Source organism: Quercus lobata, chromosome 9 (assembly GCF_001633185.2).
Source record: "Quercus lobata isolate SW786 chromosome 9, ValleyOak3.0 Primary Assembly, whole genome shotgun sequence".
Taxonomy (NCBI): domain Eukaryota; kingdom Viridiplantae; phylum Streptophyta; class Magnoliopsida; order Fagales; family Fagaceae; genus Quercus; species Quercus lobata.
In genome coordinates this window covers 136,724-155,955 of record NC_044912.1, presented here as the reverse complement: position 1 = coordinate 155,955, position 19,232 = coordinate 136,724, and the positions used below count along the sequence as shown (strand labels likewise).

At 35.9% G+C, this 19,232-nt stretch overlaps 1 pseudogene; it reads left to right on the top strand.

The window, feature by feature from the left end:
• Nucleotides 1-4,253: 4,253 nt before the first annotated feature.
• Nucleotides 4,254-18,419, top strand: LOC115959915 (annotated as a pseudogene).
• Nucleotides 18,420-19,232: the final 813 nt, after the last annotated feature.

Sequence of the window (19,232 nt, the reverse complement as noted above, 5' to 3'; positions counted from 1 at the left end):
TGGGACTTTTGTCTTGTAATGCAACAGCTGGCATGACTCTTCAGCTCCCCTGCATGCTCCACACGTGTGCCAACTTTGGCGGCTTGTCAGTCGCGAGTCACCCGCGAGTCTAGCCGTGAGTCTCTACATCCTTGCACAATCTTGAGCATTTTTTCACACTCTCTCACTCACTACCCTTACATGATTCCCACCTAAATACAGGGTTACTAATTGCTAAAATACAGACAAATTTGGCACGGAATAAAGCCAACAAGATGGTTGATAAAATTCAACCTTACAATTTGGAAATGTAATTTTATTATTTCACATAAGCTATATTACTATTTTTATCTAAATCCAGCCCCAAACATGACTAAATCTTATTAGCTATCTCTAATTTCCAAATATAAGAAATACATTTAATATCTCACAAGTTGCTTTAATCCAGCATTAAATGCAATGTAAACCCAAATATGCCTTCCAGCAGCTTGATTTCATTCTTAAATGTTCATCTTGCTCTCCAGTGTTTGGTCACAATATAAAGAGACCATAATTAGACCTCTAAAACTTCATTAAATATCAACCAATTAGATTATTACTTACTAAAATTGTATTGTGATATAACCATGGACAAAATATATAAATTCCTAAAGAGGAAACTTAGCCAATAGAACACTAGCAGTGGATTCAACATGTGACACTTGTCCTAAGGTGACATCACCACCCTTTAATGCTTAATCCTAGCAACTAGCTACCATACCCAAAGAAGCAAAGAACCCATAAATAGATATCTTGAGCCTCTAGTTGCCAAACCAGAAATAATAAAATCTCATAAAAGAGATCTTACCATTTTAAGCCAAATTCATGAAAGATATGTTGAATATTCTTCCCACCCGTCTCCAGCAACCTGACATCAGCCAGCTAACCTCATCTACTTTAGCTCCAAGCAACAACTATCTTAGGACAGCTGTATCAAGAAAACTATGATAGAACAACTGTTTCAAAAACCTTAAAATTTCATTTTGGCTAAAAACCAATACCCACTATAGAAATTACCCTTTCGTTACTAAAAATATTTCTTTATTTATTAGTCTTTCCTCTAGCCGATCCCATTTTAGTTTCATACTTGGCTTATATAAAAAGGACCAAGCTACAAACAATTTTCTCTACACTACACACTACAACTCTTCAAAACACCAATCTCTTATCTTCTGTCTTCAGAAATTCTACTATTTTACTGCCCATAAACACATTTCCATACTCCACTTCTCTTACAAAATGTCTCTTATCATAATAAGCAAACACGACACATACACACATAAGAACCCCTGTAAACATAACTCTTTCACTCTCCCTATTCAGAAATTCCACTATCTTGCTGCCCATATCTCCAAACATCTAAGCACTTCTCCTTCTACAAAATCTCCTCTTAGAATGCAACATACAACCTATTACCATAACACCATGTCTCATATCACCACTATAATCTGTCCAGTAGCTGTAATCTCATATCTTTACTATCTTTAGTCTCCATATCTTTCATACTTCACATACATCTTATAACTTACAGCTCTCACAAACTATTTATACATACTTATCATATATCTTACAAGCTTGTTTCTCACAAAGTATCCATACATATTTCTCATACATATTACAAGCATCATATCCTACAAGGTATCTATATTCACTTCCTTACATCCTACAAGACTCCTATCCCACAAATTATTTATATATAATTCCTTACATCTTACAAATTACATATCTCTCAAAGTACCTATACATATTTATCATATATTTTACAAACCCATTTCCCACAAAGTATCGATACATATTTTCTCTACATATTACAAACTCTATATTTCTCACCATCTCCATATATCACACATCCTCCATACTTCTTAAGAGATATCAAACATCACTAGAAAAATCCTTCTCCTAGAAGACACAAACTTATCTTACAAAATCCCATCTCATGTAAGGAAATATCACTCATATTTCACTAAGAACTAAAAGAGCATTGTCATGAGAAAAGTCATTTAAGTATGTGATAAGCAGATAAGCTAAACCAGCATTTGCACATGACTGGGCATACTTTCTCTTCCTCTAGTTGCACTAATTTTTCATTTTCAATCTAAAGTCATCATGGAAGGACTCATCATAGCATATTGTCTATCCACCTCTGGATTTATGTTATCATGTTGCTAGATTGCTATTAGTTCACTAATACTATACGGCTAGAGTCCTAAACATACCAAATAAGTCAATATTACTCCATCTCTTAAATTACATTATTAAGTATATGTTAACTTATTGTTGAGTATATGTTATCTCATTATTTAATAAACATGATTTCACTAATATTTAACTAATGAACATATATATTAATAAAGTGATTTGTCACTGCTAGACATTTCTTATTATGTTCAACATGAACTATAACACAACTAGACATGGATTATTTTAGACTATTCCATTGCTAGACACATAATAATTCAATTAATTATTGTCTAATATTGGATATCACTCAATATACATCATTATGATCTTTAACTCATTATTCAATCATAGCTATTACGCAAAATACATATTATTTATCTATTTCAACCATTATCTTGATTTTTAGATTTTGGGTTTTATCTGTTTTGTAGGCCTAAAAGTGCATAGAAAGCCATTGGTATCTTTGGTCTAATGTTGAGTTTCAGACTCAACTCCCCAAAACAAACCCCAGTCTAGCAAACTCATCCCTCTAGAGGATGACACGTGGCAATGTGCACAAAAACGGCCCCTAACAAAGGCTATTTGGTTTATGCAAAAAAAAGGATGTATTTTATTTTTATTTTTAATTTTTAAAAAGCTGGTTAGGCTCTGTATTTTGTACTCAATTTTCATTTTCGAATCCAAAAAAGTGATTTTAAATATAGAAGTTGAAAGCAATTTTTGGTTGTTTTCATTTTCAGTAAAAATGAATGCAATAGACATTTTTATAAAATACCCGAAATTTGTGGGCCCACACTTAGCTTTACCTTCACTCCTCAATGGCTCCCTCTCCACACCCAACATAATAGAGCTCTCTCTCTCTCTCTCTCTCTCTCTCTCTCTCTCTCTCTCTCTCTCTCTCTCTCTCTCTCTCTTTCACTCTCCCTCCCCATTGATTTGTCTCTCTCCTTGATAAGATCATTCATTATCTCTCTCTCTTTCTCTCTCTTGATTGAGTTTAATAGTGGTTTTTTTTTTTTTTTTTTTTTTTGCACTAAGCTGATTGGGTTTGGTGGTGGTGAATCCATATTATGGTGGGTTTGGTGCTAGGTGTGGGTGTGGTGATGGTAGTGTGGGTTTTGAACCCATTTGTATATGATGGTGGTGGTGGTGGTGGCTGTGGATTCAGTTGTGTTTGGGTGTACCAATAGGGGATATGGTGGTGAGTGTCTATGGGAGTCTCTCTCTCTCTCTCTCTTTGGGTGGCTATGGGTTTGAATTTGGCAGTGATGAAGGTGAGTTATGATTAGATGTGGTGGGGGACTGTGGTGGTAATGGAGGTAGATGTCGATGGATTTGGATTTGGTTTTACTGTTGGTGTGGGTGTTGTATTCATTTTCTAAATTCACTTTCTAATAACTCATTCAAATAATCTTGTATTTATTTGGTTCGTGCTTGGTTTGTATTCATTTTCTAAGTTCATTTTCTCTCAAATGTTGTACTCATTTTCTCTTTCTAACTCATTTTATGTTTGACACAAATAAAACTTAGACCAAAAAGTTTGTGTCAAACATAAAATGAGTTAGAAAGAGAAAATGAGTACAAGATTTGAGAGAAAATGAACTTAGAAAATGAATACAAACTGAGCACGAACCAAATAAATACAAGATTATTTGAATAAAATTATTTTACAATCACATACAATAATTTTAAAATAAAATCTTCAAAATAAAATTTTGACTCTAATTTTGGATAAAGTTTAGTTCATGAGCCACTCTAATTTTGAGGTTTTTTATTTTATTTTTGTAAAGTATGTGGTCAAACTAAAGCTATGACCCAACTCCGACAATCTGCCCTCACTGTTGTTTCCTTTTTGCTTCTTTCTCCCGCAATCTTACCCTGGATCTATTCCTCCCTTTCTTTGCAACGCTAGCCGAAATTCTATTTCTCCTTTCCGAAATTGGCTGGTCAACGGCGCTGCACTATTTCTTGTTTCTTTTTTCTGGTTATCTTAATTTGGTGGTTTCTCTTTTGGAAACTGTTGGTCATTGATCCAATTTCTTACGATTCCTCTCATGGCCGCTCAAACCGCCTCCTCCTCTTCTTCTCGGGAATACGATGTCTTCCTCAGTTTTTGTGGTGTTGACACCTGCCATAGTTTTATCGACCATCTCTATTTTGCTTTGAAAGAAAAACACATTATTACCTTCAGGGATGATGAGAAACTTGAGAGGGGAAAGTATATTTCTCCGGAACTCTTGTGAGCAATAGAAGAGTCCAAGTATGCAATCGTCGTCCTCTCAAGAAACTACGCCTTTTCAAGGTGGTGCTTGACTGAACTAGCAAGGATCGTTGAATGCATAGAAGAGACCAAGTTAATAGTTTTGCCCATCTTTTACCATGTGGATCCCTCTCATGTGCGGAACCAGATGGGTACTCTTGCTAAGGCCTTTGTTAAACATGTGAAAGATCCTAGAGTTAACGCAGAGGAAGTGCAAGCGTGGAAAGCTGCTTTGAAAGCAGTGGGCAATATCTCTGGATGGCATGTAAATGATAGGTATCATTTATCTTCTGCAGAGTACTTTTTTTCACATTATTTTCAATATTGTCATTTTTTTGCAATAGAACTCTACTTTAACATGACAAATTTTGTTCACTTTTTATAATCAAATCGAACTAGAGAAAATTTCAGTTTGTCCATTGTATGTATATTCGGAACTTAGGAAATTATGAGCTCAAGTTGGACTTTGGTTGAAGAATCTTAGCATACTCTGAGGCATGGACAAATAAAGATACAGGCTTGGAAATTAATCCACATTCTATAAGTGATTTGTCTAGTTTACAAAGTTTTGCTATTTATAGTTGACTGCCTTTTTTAATTGTCCAAAGAAAAAAAAACAGGTCTTTATCAGTACGGAATGTCTAATACTTTATTATCTTAGAGCTCAACAACACTCAGAACAGTCCATGATCATGACCACTGTGTTTAGACATCTACTTAACTAATAGTAATTTCCAAAGTTTGTAGTTTGTAATAAGCAAATGGGAAGCTTTTTGAAAGATGTAAATTTCGAATTTAAATGGCTATCGGTATGATTTGCAACCATCCACGGCCATCGTTTTGACAATTATCACAATAACTAATGATGACTAAGCTTTTTAGCCTCAATTCTGGTCTCATTAATTTACATTTCATGCATAATTGCTTTGATGAGCACTTAAAAAATTTATTTTCAAATTGTTTTGGAACTACCTTCCTCCAACCCATTATATGGTGATTGAAGAGACCATTAATGTGTAATTTAGTCACATGACTTTTTTTAATGGGTCATGTGACTTGTTTAGATAATACACATGGGTAGTCTCATAAATCACCATATATGGATTGGAGGAGATTCCTCCAAGCTAATTTGGAGTTAATCTTTTTCCTATGGACAAGTGAGTGCGCCAAAAGCATATGTATACAATAAATGCTTCATGTTGATGAAATTACAATAAAAATAATAATATAGTTACAATGAAATTTGGATATTTTAGTCTAACAATGTTTAACAGAGGCATGGAAATCTAGCTATCTTTAAGGAGATTCTAGCCCTCTACAATTGGCTAAGCCCAAAATTGGCAAAGCAAACATTCTCTTTTGACTTGTCTTGTCTAGGATACAACAATTTGACTATGCACCTTATAACTTAGACTAGCTGTACACAAGTATGCTTGAGTCCAAAGTTCTACCAAAAGAACACCTTTCTTTGGCCCGAAATCTCTCAAGTATTTAAAAAATATTGGTTAATTCTCTCTCTCTCTTTCACACACACACACTACCCACAAATGGAAAAGAAAGATGAGAAAGAGCTCTTTTCCTTTATTATTCTATTCTTCAATCTTGGTATTCAAATGGCTGTATGCATGCCTTTATATAGCCTTCAAGCATTTTTCCAATTACTTATCATATGTATAAGTTCAGGAGGGAGTTTCACACACATACACTTAGATTAGGTTAGAGTAGAATTATATCTTAGATAAAAAAAAAAAAAAAAAAAAAAACTCCTTCCGTTAAAATAATTTTTACTTGATTAAAAAGAAAAAAGGAGTATGAAGATATAAATCCAAGAAATGTACAACAAATGAATTAATAAAATTAGTCATGGTTGTTTTTCTCTCTTCGATCTTATTGATCGATGTAATCTAGGCTTTTGATTTGTGCCGCTATAATACACTTCCAATGTACTTGCTTGGTTTTTTTTCTAATAAAATTTCTTACATTACTTATATAAAAATAAAAAATAAAAAAAAAAATTAATCACTGTGCCTAGAGTGTTGTAGCTCACCTGATACTTCATGTTGTTTCTAACAGAGATGTCCAGGGTTCAAATTTCCCTTCCTTCAATTGTAAAATTATCAACAACAAAAAAAACTAGGCATACTCTCAACTCACTAAATTTTGATAATCACAAGGAAACACATGATTCTCACTTAGACCGTATGTAGTACCAAACTTTTTTTTTTTTTTTTTTGGTTGCCTTTTTGAGTTCTCATGATGGGCCACACAAATCAAACCTCAGAGTTACAGTGCTATGTTATAAGTTTAAGCTTTTCAAACTCCCATTATGCTATTGAACGAAGCCAATATTGTATTTTGAATGTTTTGTATCTTGTATTTATACTATATTAGCTTATAACTCAAGCATATGCATTGGTGCAATTAAGAACAACCACAATTCAGCCACAATTAGATACATGTTTATAAATGTTAGTACCTAAAAAGTAATAGACTATACACATTCATAGTTTACGTAGTAGGTTAATAAATTTGAATGGAATTTATTTTTTATAGATTAGATGCATGGAATTGGATATAAAATAATTAATACAAAATTAGAGTATAATTGAAAGGCACTTTATTTAGAATTAGTGCAATTAAAATTTAAAGACACTTGTCATCAAATTATGACACAATTAGGACACTTAGCACAAAAATGGAGTGCAATTAGAATTTGGTTTGGCATGCAACTGGCGTGCATTCTAAAGACACTTGATGTCAAATAATAGGGCAATCAAAAGACACTTGGCACAAAATTAGTGCGTAATTAGAATCTAATTTGGATTCTTGATTGAGCTTCCACCTTATTGTATTATATATGATATGATTATACAATCGTTAAAATTATTGTTTGTTGTCTTCTTTGTAGGCATGAATCAATAGTTATTCAAGAAATCCTTAAAAGGATATTTATCAAAGTGAATCTTATATCCCAGAATACTATTTCCATGGACATTGTTGGAATGGAATCCCATGTGAAAGAACTATTGGATTTGTTAAATGAAGGGTCGAGCAGTGTTCGCTTTGTAGGGATTTGCGGGATGGGTGGAATGGGTAAAACAACTCTTGCACAAGAAATTTGTAAAAGAATATATTGTAATTTTGAAGCCACCAAATTTATTTCTATTGTTAAAGAAACTAAAAATCAAGATCTAGGTTCTTTCCAGAAACAACTTCTTTCTATGGTTTTCATGGAAAGCGAAATAAATATATGGAATGTTAGTGAGGGAATTGAAAGTTCAATTTTGTGTATAAATACCCTTGAACGTTTAGACCCCCAATTTACAAATTAACCAATTCGAGCATTATGTCAAACAACTAGTGTGTGGAAAATGAATATAAGCTATAATATAGAATTGAATAAACTATCTAAACCAAATTAAAATCACAACCCACAACAGATAATAAAAAGGCAAATATAAAAGGGAAGGAAGATGCAAACACAAAGACAACACGCGATGTGTTATCGAAGAGGAAACCGAAACCCTCAGCGTAAAACCTCTCTACCGCCCTCCAAGCGGTAAACAATCCACTAGCAAATGTAGTTGGGATACAAGGACAATAATAGACCCTCCAAGCCTAATCTACTCAGTGCACCTAAGCCCTCCAAGCTTCTTGCTCCAACGAGGTTGCACCGAACCTTTTTCTTTTCTAACTTCCCGGATTCCGCTACTAGACCATAGCATCAACCAATGTAGATTGGTTCATTCCTAACTGCTTCCCAACAAACCAAACAACCCTCTCACAGTGACGAATATGGTGAGAACAAGGTTTTGGTAAAATGCCTCTTAAGGATTTGACAATGGAGAGGAAGAGAGTTGAGGAATTTGAAGAGACTCTAATGTATAGATTGTTGGTGAATCAATCTTATTTTTCTTTAGGGTTTCTCTCTCAAAATTCTCTCTGGAAGCTCTCTTACATTTGTGGGTATAAGGGGCATTTATACTAGAGTGAGAGAAGAATGTGAAACGTCAGGTTTTACAAAACAGGGATGGCTCGTGGCTTGACTAAGTCGCGAGATCCAGTCGCGAGATAACCGTATGCCCAGTTGTCCTGTAGTGCTCCAGCTAGCATGACTGTTCACCTTCTAGCACGCTTGACACGTGTGCTGTGTTTGGCGGCTTGAAGCCACGAGCTACTCGCGAGAGCAAGCCGCGAGTCTTTATTTTCTTGCACACTCTTGAGCAATCAACACTCTATCTCACTCACTACCCTTACAACAAACCCACCTAAATACAGGGTTACTAAATGCTGAAATACAAGCAAATTTGGCATGGAATAAAGCCAATAAAATGGTTGATTAAATTCAACCTTACAATCTCCCCCTTTGGCTATTCCGTGACAAGATCCTAAAACAGACTCTAGACTTAACATGTGAGTTGGGAACAGTTGAACAAAACTCACTCACACCTAACTGTAGCAGCTGTGTAGCACTTAAATCATAAGATCATGAAACTCCTGAAACATAACAATACACCATGATCATTGTATGCAGAAAAGCATGAAATGCATATGAAACAAGCTTTAAGTGATCAAGCAAAGATGAAGTGAAAATTCAAATCATGGCTTGATCAACCAAGTGAACACCACAAGGTAGTGATCACAGTGCTCATTCACACTTGGAATGAACACTTGAACATACAAGTTAACAAGAACAAAGCAAGATACTTGTATGCTCAACACTCAATCAATGCATAATACACTAAGTATATGCATCTAGGAATAATCCTACAAGGACACAAGAGTGACAGTACTTAAAACAAAATGCAAGACATTTAGATTAAAGTACTGATTTCAACATAGCATAAAAGGCTGCAATAAGCAAGGTACAAACCATAAAGCCTATAAATTATGCATAAAAACATAACCCTAAAAGCTTACATAAGCACATGGGTACAAACCACAATATAAAACACAATATATCCTGAATAACATAAAAAATGTATATAAAAGATTAAACCAAGATTATAAGTTATGAGTTAGAAACAAGAATACACCAAAAACCATAGTGTATCAAACCCATATAAACACTTAAAAACAAAAACCTATAAGTTTAAAGGATAAGACTTAAAACAAAAGTATGTCAAAAGAATGTGTGTACTCCCCCTATCACTATGCACACTTCCCTTTGAACTTTCTCCCCCTTACTGAATGCTCTTAAATGCTCTCCCCCTTTTTGGCATGAATAGCTAAAGGCTGTCGTCCAACTTCTGTTGAATAGCGTCTAGCTGATTCTCCATAGTCTCGAGATGCATTTGAACATGGTTGTTTGTGGAGTAGAGAAGTGTTCCAATCTCATCAATGCGTTTCTAAATATGTTCAAGTAAACTACCCACTCTATCAGTATGAGGATCAGTCTGTGCTTACGGAAAGCTAGCTTGTGGAACTTCAGGAATAGCATGCGAAGTAGGTGTGGTATGTGTAGGTGTCTCTGACTCAGGGGCAAATAGAGTAACCAGAGAGATGTGTGCACTCTTTGGAGTTTTAGAGGAGTGACTTCTGCTAGCTTGAAAAGAGAACATGGAAATAGGACGCTGACAGGTCAACATTTTTCCATCTGTGGGAGGAACAATACCTTCATGAAGAATGAGCTTCATGATGAGACTGCAAAATGGAATAATTCCTCGAGCTGCAGTTCAAACTGCGGTCTTCCTCATGATGTGAAAGATGTGAGCATAGATATCAATGGGAGCTCCAGTAATAAGATCACAAAGGAATTGGGCTCTCCCAAGATTTATGAATGTAGTGTTGGACAGTGGGTAGAGATTAGAGAGCATGATCAACTTCAGTGTGGTCAGCTTTAGTGCAAACTTTGCAGTGCTGATGGATGTTCCGGTAGTGGATACTTCATGATCAGATCCTAAGATTTGTAGAATGTCTTGAATCTCTGGAGTTCGATCATCGTACGGAGTTAGATCCACATTCTGAGGTCTAGAGATGCTGAGAACATCGGTGATGGAGTTTGGAGAAACGCCAAATTCCTTTCCTCTGACCCAGAAAATAAGTTCAACTCCAAGATCACTTGCATTGGAGAAGCATTCCTTAACCAGTTCATCCATTGGATCGACAAAGTTCCCAAACAAGTTTGCCCAATCTCGTGGTTCAAAGATTCGAGGAATAAAAGTGGTCCCTAATGTGTTAAACTCCACCACCCATTCCACTATAAGAGTTGACTTGTCAAAGATGTTTGAGTAGATGTGTGAGGTAAGCGGGGTTCTAAACCTCTCCTCATTGGAGTCTTGAGATGCTTGTGATGAGAGTCGAGTCCTTTTAGCAACAGGTGTTGCTGGATCGTCAGCAGCAATGTCTTTACCCTTGGAAGATCGACGAGACATCTGCAAAGGAATAGGCCCACAGCAAAGAACCAACAACAGTACCACACAATATAAATATCAACATGATTCGATGCAAATAAAAGTGAAAACCAGACAAACTTAAGACAGTTCAGACCGAAACAAACTTCCATCAATACTAAGGTGCACAACATGACAGGTGCAGCAAAATGGTGAAAGTGCAATAAAGCATAGAGAGACACAAATTTAAACATAATTGTCAATGAGACAATTTACCATGACCATGATATGCATACAAAGACAGCATTTGAACAATAAGAATGGATATCATAAAACAGACCACATAAGATAGAAACATGGATACAATTTCAAAATGAAGAATCAGAACATCCAAAATAGAACACATGGCAGTGAGACACAACATTTAGAAAACGAAGTTATTATCATAAAACACAATAAACCAAAACCGCAAGCCAACTTCAACACACAAACAAGTGAAAGGAGCAAGTCACATAAATACCAAACCCATTTAACAAAAGATTTTCAGAATCAACAACAAGTAAATATCAGAACAATGAAAAAGCACATTGTGACCAATCAACATGAAAACGAATGAAATCAACAACAAACATAACAAGCCATACCCATCTTACAAAAAGAGGAATGTTTCGAACACAGTATCAATCCAAATGGCAAGAAAAACATCCATGAAACAGGGAAAATGAGATGAGGAAGACAAGACCCATACCTTTTCTTGATGATTTGGATAAGAAATGAAGCACCAATGAAGTTTGACAATGGGTACACGAAGTGTTTGGGAAGGAGACAGTTGAGAAAGAAGATGAACAGTCACAAAAGTTCGAGGGAAAACTGAAAAAGATTTAAAAACTACCCCTATTTTTGCCAAACACGCGTTTTTCGCGACTTAAGTGAGTCGCCACCAAGTCGCCAGTTCAAGCCGCCAAAACACTCAAAGACAAAAATTTGAAAAATTTTTCTAAGTGTTTTTCGCGATTGGAAGGTCTACCCGCGAGAGAGTCGCGAGCTAAGCTGCGAAAATCTTTGAGTAACCCTCGCGACTGGACCTTCCACTCGCGAACAACTCACCAAAAGTGGCCCGTGAACACGCGACTGAGGCGCGCGACTTGACTAACCCGCGACTGAGTTGCCAAAACAAGGCAAAACTGAATTTCTGAAATTTTCAAATTTTGAGAACAAAATACTTTCCAAAAACACTTAAAACACTCAAAAATCTTTTTGTGCTTGAATTAACAAAGATTGAGCATGTGAAAACACATTTCATCAAGTACAATCACACAAATGATTATGGCATTTATCAAACATAAACTTTTGTGTTGTGTGTGGATATCAACAATGAGATAGTCCTTAGTCTAATGTGAAGTTTCAATGATCAATTCAACCAAGGCATACACAATTAGCACTAGATCATGTGATCTATCTCAATTATAGAAATATGTATATATGACCTCTCACGAAACTTGATAACATATTTTGGAGCTTTATATTTAACTCCACTTACAATCAAAATATTTGATCTTTTTGATCCTTTCTGAGACAATCACCTCTCATTGTGAGAGTGATATTAGATATTCCACCTTGATGAGATAGCCTTTGGCTTTTTGAATAAGCAATCACTTGAATTTTAGGTCGCTTACCCTTTTTCCTAGTCAAATACTAGAATGTGCGACAGGCTTTTGCAGCTCAATATCTCTTTTCATTTGGAAATTTACATTTGATGAGCTCTTTTTAGCAAAAAAATAAAGAGTGGGAAGATATATAGACACAAGTCTATGCATGTCTTAAGATCATCATAACCATTCACTAATCATTCATGACAAGTTTGAAGATCTATTTACAACAATCACATAGATTTCAAGATTTCTCCCACAGTGATATAAGTGCAATGAAACAAGTTATGCTCGAAAATGCACAAAGCCATTAGCACAAAGGTACAAGGCAAAACAAGTTTTTAGACATAAACTCAACAATGTCAATCAAACTTTTTGATTTTCTGATTTTTATGTAATTTTTGGATTTTTGACACAAGAAGAAAAGGATTGATCAAAAACAAAAGAAAACCAAGAGAATGCCCAAATAAACAAACAACCAACAACATAAACAACAAGCAATCAATCAACCATTGTCACAAAGTATAGGAAGTATCAATGCATGGACATGTTGTAATGCTTATGCATGAGTACCCTTTTTCACCCACACGTCATTTGCGTTTGGGGTGATTTCCTTATAGGATTGGGTACGGGAGTTAGGGCTTTCAAACCTTCGTGAGAAGCTTTCCAAGCAGTTGGTGAATGCACCAATCATCTTCATCACACTCATCATTCCGGGATCACCATTTTGATCCCTCAATTGTTCACCTGCCCAATTTCTTCTCTCATTTCTAGGTCCTCGAGACCTTTGAGGAGTTACACTATTCTTTGCTCTCAGCTTTTGGCAATTTGGTCGTGTATGCCCTTGAAGTCTGCAATGATGACACACATAAGTTGATCTAGGACCTCTTTGTGGTCGTGGACGAGACTTGGCACGAGATTCAGACCTACCCATAGATTGATTACGGGAATTCAACAACCGTTCGTTCCCCACATTTCTCTTCTCCTCTATCTTGGGCTTCTCAGCAGTAGGACCAACATCAGCTGATTCTTTGGCCTTTATAAACTTCACTTCTTTAGTGACATTTCCAGATGAGCTACTTCCTCCAGTATATCCCAATCCGGATTTGTCTAAAAAGCACTTTTGCGATGAAATAACATCATCTAGTTTCTTGGTGGTGACCCTCTCAATTTTGGCATTTGCTTGCATAACCTCTTGCTCAAGAAATCTCACTTTTGTGTAAGCTTCTGACAGCTCACCATTCAATGTTTCTATCTCACATTTGGCCTCCCTATATCGGATTAGGAGACTTTTATAATCCTCCTTTGCCTTTTTCATTTTTCTCACAGTTGCCTTGGCCACCCTTGTGTACTCACCCGACTTCTCCAAGAGTGAGTTATAATTCTCTTAAAGGTTGGCTGTGCATTCATCTTCTTCAGCATCTGATTCTTCAATAATTCCCATTGATTCTTTATCACTATGTTCTCCAAGGTCTTGTACAAGCAAATTCAACTTGTCTGAAGACTCAACATGAGCAATAGTCATAAAAGTTGAGTAGTTCCCCTCTCCATCACAACTTTCTTCAGATTCTGAGTCGGATGAATCCGAGTCACTCAATGTCGTGGCATACACTTTGCCTTTTGATTTCAAATAATTCGGACATTCTTTCTTAAAGTGTCCATGCCCGTTACATTCGAAATAAGTAACACCTTGTGTAGGTTGCGATTCTTTTCCATCTTTCTTTTTGAATTCCCTTTTCTCCCTTCCAGAAATTTGGAATTTCCTTTATCACCAAATTTGCCATTATTTTTTAATTTCAAGAATTTTCTGAAATTTTTCACAAGGTAATCAACATCTTTGTCAACCACATCTTCTCTTGATGAGTCATGATCCTCCACCTTCTCACTAATGGTCTTAAGAGCAAGGGATTTACTCTTCCGTTGATTGGGCAGTGACATCTCATAGGTCTGAAGAGAACCAACCAGCTCCTGGACTTTGATGTCATCAAGGTCCTTGCTCTCTTCAATCGCTGTCACTTTAGCACGAAAACTTTCCGGCAATGATCGAAGGATCTTCCTTACAATTTTAGAGTCTTCCGTTTTCTCTCCCAAATTGAACTTGCTGACAATCACTTCATTCAGCTTGCTATAGAAAGAGTCAAAGGACTCGTCCTCACTCATTTTTAACTCCTCAAACCGAGTAGTTAGCATTTGCATCTTGGTATCTTTTACCTTCTTTGTGCCTTCCTAAGTGGTCTCCAATATCTCCCATGCTTCATTAGCAACGGTAATGTGAGAAATCCTGTGAAATTCATCTGGTGACACACCACAGAAAATAGCATTGAGTGCTTTACTGTTAGCATTAGATGCAGCAAGTGCTGCCTTATCCCATGTGGATTTGGCTTCCTCAGGCCTAGTCCAACCTATCTCAACAGCATCCCAAACAGATTCATCAATAGAACACAAAAAAGCTCTCATGCGAACCTTCCAAAAAGCATAATTACTACCATGAAAATATGGAGGTGCATTTAGAGATTAAGACCGATCCATCTCGAAAGGGAGTCAAGGATCACACAATGGTAATGAAACCACTAGAGGTGTACCCGCTCTGATACCAATTGAAAGTTCAATTTTGTGTATAAACACCCTTGAACGTTTAAACCCTCAATTTACAAATTAACCAATTCGAGCATTATATCAAACAACTAGTATGCGAAAAATGAACATAAGCTATAATATAGAATTGGATAAACTATCTAAGCCAAATTAAAATCACAACCCGCAACAGATAATAAAAAGGCAAAGATAAAAGGGAAGGAAGATACAAACACAAAGACAACACGCAATGTGTTATTGAAGAGAAAACCGAAGCCCTCAGCGTAAAACCTCTCTGCCGCCCTCCAAGAGGTAAACAATCCACTAGAAAATGTAGTTGGGATACAAGGATAGCAATAGACCCTCCAAGCCTAATCTACCCAGTGCACCTAAGCCCTCCAAGCTTCTTGCTCCAACGAGGTTGCGCCGAACCTTTTTCTTTTCTAGCTTCCCGGATTCCGCTACTAGACCATAGCATCAACCAATGTAGATTGGTTCCTTCTTAACTAATTCCCAGCAAACCAAACAACCCTCTCACAGTGATGAATATGGTGAAAATAAGGTTTTGGTAAAATGCCTCTCAAGGATTTGACAATGGAGAGGAAGAGAGTTGAGGAATTTGAAGAGACTCTAATGTATAGATTGTTGGTGAATCAATCTTGTTTTTCTTTAGGGTTTCTCTCTCAAAATTCTCTCTGGAAGCTCTCTTACATTTGTGGGTATAAGGGGTATTTATACTAGAGTAAGAGAGGAATGTGAAACGTTAGGTTTTACAAAACAAGGATGGCTCGAGGCTTGGCCTCGCGGCTTGACTAAGTCGCGAGATCCAGTCACGAGATAACCGTATGCCCAGTTGTCCTGTTTTGTCATGTAGTGCTCCAGCTAGCATGACTGTTCACCTTCTGGCATGCTTGGCACATGTGCTGCGTTTGGCGGTTTGAAGCCGCGAGCTACCCGCGAGAGCAAGCCGCGAGTCTCTGTTTTCTTGCACACTCTTGAGCAATCAACACTCTATCTCACTCACTACCCTTACAACAAATCCACCTAAATACAGGGTTGCTAAATGCTGAAATACAAGCAAATTTGGCAAGGAATAAAGCCAATAAAATGGTTGATTAAATTCAACCTTATAGGAATCATTTTTTTAAGGAGTAAACTACGCAATAAAAAGGTTCTTATTGTTCTTGATAATGTGGTGGTTGAAATAGAACAACTTGAAGCACTAGCAGGGAAAGATGATTGGTTTGGTCTTAGGAGTAGAATTATTGTAACAACTAGAAATAAGCATTTGTTGAAATGTCATGGAGTGGGTTGTGTATATACAACTATGGGGTTGAGTAGAGATGAAGCTTTGGAGCTTTTTAGTTGGAAAGCTTTCAAGAAAAGCCATCTTGACAAAAAATTTATGGATTTGGCTATGGGTTTTGTGAGTTACACCCAAGGCCTTCCTTTGGCTCTTAAAGTTTTAGGTTCTTCATTATGTGGTAGAGGAGATAATGCATGGAGAAGTGCTCGAGATAAACTAAAAGAAGAACTTGATAGAGACATTCAGAATATACTTAAAATAAGTTATGATAGGCTAAAGGATAGAGAGAAAGAACTGTTTTTAGATATTGCATGTTTGTTTAAAGGAGAGAAAAAAGATTGCATAAGAGATATACTAGAAAGTTTTGGTTACTACCCAGATTGCAATATTGATATCCTTATAGAAAAATCTCTCATAACCATTGATGAAGAAGGAAGTTTGTGGATGCATGACTTGTACAAAAAATGGGCCAAGAAATTGTTCGTAGTCAATCCCCTGGAGAACCCGGTGGACGTAGCAGATTGTGGATGTATGAGGATGTCCTTCATGTATTGAAGAAAAGTACTGTACATTGACAAATCTAACCCTGAAGTGTGTGTGTGTGTGTCTATATATGAGTTGGGTTCAAGTTACATTTGGTGTAACTTTAAACAATGTTACACTACCTAATAACTTGTTATTGCATTCATATTTTGAAAATCTAACCATTGTATTACATGTTCTATATGTTTTTAACACACATGCCAATACTTATGCCAATCGGATGTAATTTACCATTCAATCTATAAACTCATATTTTATGTATTATTTTAAACTACAAAAACTTGAATTCAACCAATTAATTGATGACAAGGCTATTGATCATCTTTAAATTTTGTAAGCATGAAGAATATACAAAGATAATGTAAATTTAGCAGTGGATTTATCAAAATTTACATCTAATTGAAAAATATTGGGTGGTGTAATATTACTTAAAGTTACACCAGATGTAACTTGAACCCAACCTTATATATATATATATATATATATTTTTTTTTTTCTTACAAATTCTTGCCAATTATACTAATTGCATTATTTTAATTATTAGGGAACAGAGGTGGTTGAAGTCATAATGCTAAACACATATAATCAAAGAGAGGAACACTTGGATGCTGATGTCTTCTCAAAGATGAAAAAAATGAGATTGCTTAAAATTTGTAATGTGCAATTTCCACAAGGTCTTAGTTACCTTTCTGATGAGTTACGTGTTATAGAATGGCGTGGATATCCTTTAACATCCATGCCAACTGGTTTTCAACCAAACAAACTTGTTGAATTGAGAATGCATTGCAGCGGCGTAGAACATCTATGGAAAGAAATTATTGTAAGATTTTTGCTTATGCAATTGTGTATTTTCTTCCCTTTCGTTTAGGCTTGAGTTTAACTCACAATTTATTGGTTTATAACAAATATTAAATATGTTAAAACTCATTGACTTGAGTGACTCTCAAAACTTGATTGAGATCCCAAACCTCACTGGAGCTCCAAATCTTAAGCAATTGATTCTTCAAGGTTGTACAAAACTGCCAAAGATTCATGCATCTGTTGGAAATCTTAAACAACTTATTCAATTAGATCTAAATGGTTGCAAGTGCCTTGAAAGCCTTCCCCAAACGATCAACTTGGAATCTCTTGAAGTTTTTATTCTTTCTGGTTGTTTAAGACTAAAGAAGTTTCCAGAGGTTGTGGGTAAGATGTCATGTTTGTTGGAACTTTATTTGAATGAGACTGCTATAAACGATCTTCCTTTATCAATGGAGCATTTAACTAGCCTGATTAAATTGGACCTAAGAGACTGCAAAAACCTTTCAAGCTTTCCAAATGCATGTTGTAGTTCGATGTCTCTAAAAGTTCTCACTTTATCTGGTTGCTCAAAACTTGATGAACTGCCAGAGAATTTGGGGAATCTCAAAGGATTGGAGGAGCTAGATGTGAGTGGAACTGCTATAAAAGGGCTACCTAAATCCATCAATCTCTTAAAAAATCTCAGACTAATGTCTTTTCATGGATGTGAAGAGCCATCACCTAAATCTTCAAATAATTCCTTGGTCTTCCAGTAATTCCTAGAAGAAGTACAAATCCCATGGGCATGCTAGTGCATAATTTATCAGGCTTATGCTTCTTGATTGAACTTGATCTAAGTTATTGCAATCTTCAGACAATTCCTGATGTTATTGGCTGTTTGTTGTCTTTATTGGGAAATAATTTTTTTTATCTTCCGAAAAGTATGATTCTACTATCTAATCTGAAAGTTCTTTGTTTGATTTATTGCATGAGTCTTCGATCATTGCCGAAGCTTCCATTAAATATTAAGTATATTCATGCAAGAGGGTGTACCTCATTGGAAACATTGTTATTAGCATCAGATGATGATTTTTGGCCAACACTTTATCTTCTTAATTGCATCAAATTAATGGAAAATCAAGGCTACAATGACTTCTTGTCAACAATGCTCAGACGTTATATCCTTAATAACCAGGTGTGTGTGTGTGAAGTTCTAAGCATCATGATTTGTATATTTCAGAGATACTTTGACCAAGATCGTTTATCCTATGGTTTTGAGATTCCTGGAAGTGAAATTCTGAAATAGTTTAGCCACCAAAATGTGGAGGCTTCAGTGAATCTGCATGTGCATTCACATTTTTGTAAAGAATTTATGGGAATTGCTATGTGCGTTGTTTTTGGATTCTGCCGGCTATATCCACTTGAGCAACTTTGTAGTATTAATGATTATGGATATTATAAAGCTACACAAAGGCTTTGGTGTTCCATTAAAGCCAATGGATTTATAGCTAACAGGCTGTACCTTCCTTTATTAGAAGAATTTGGTAATATTAAATCGTATCAGCTTTGGTTGGAATATTATCCCTCTA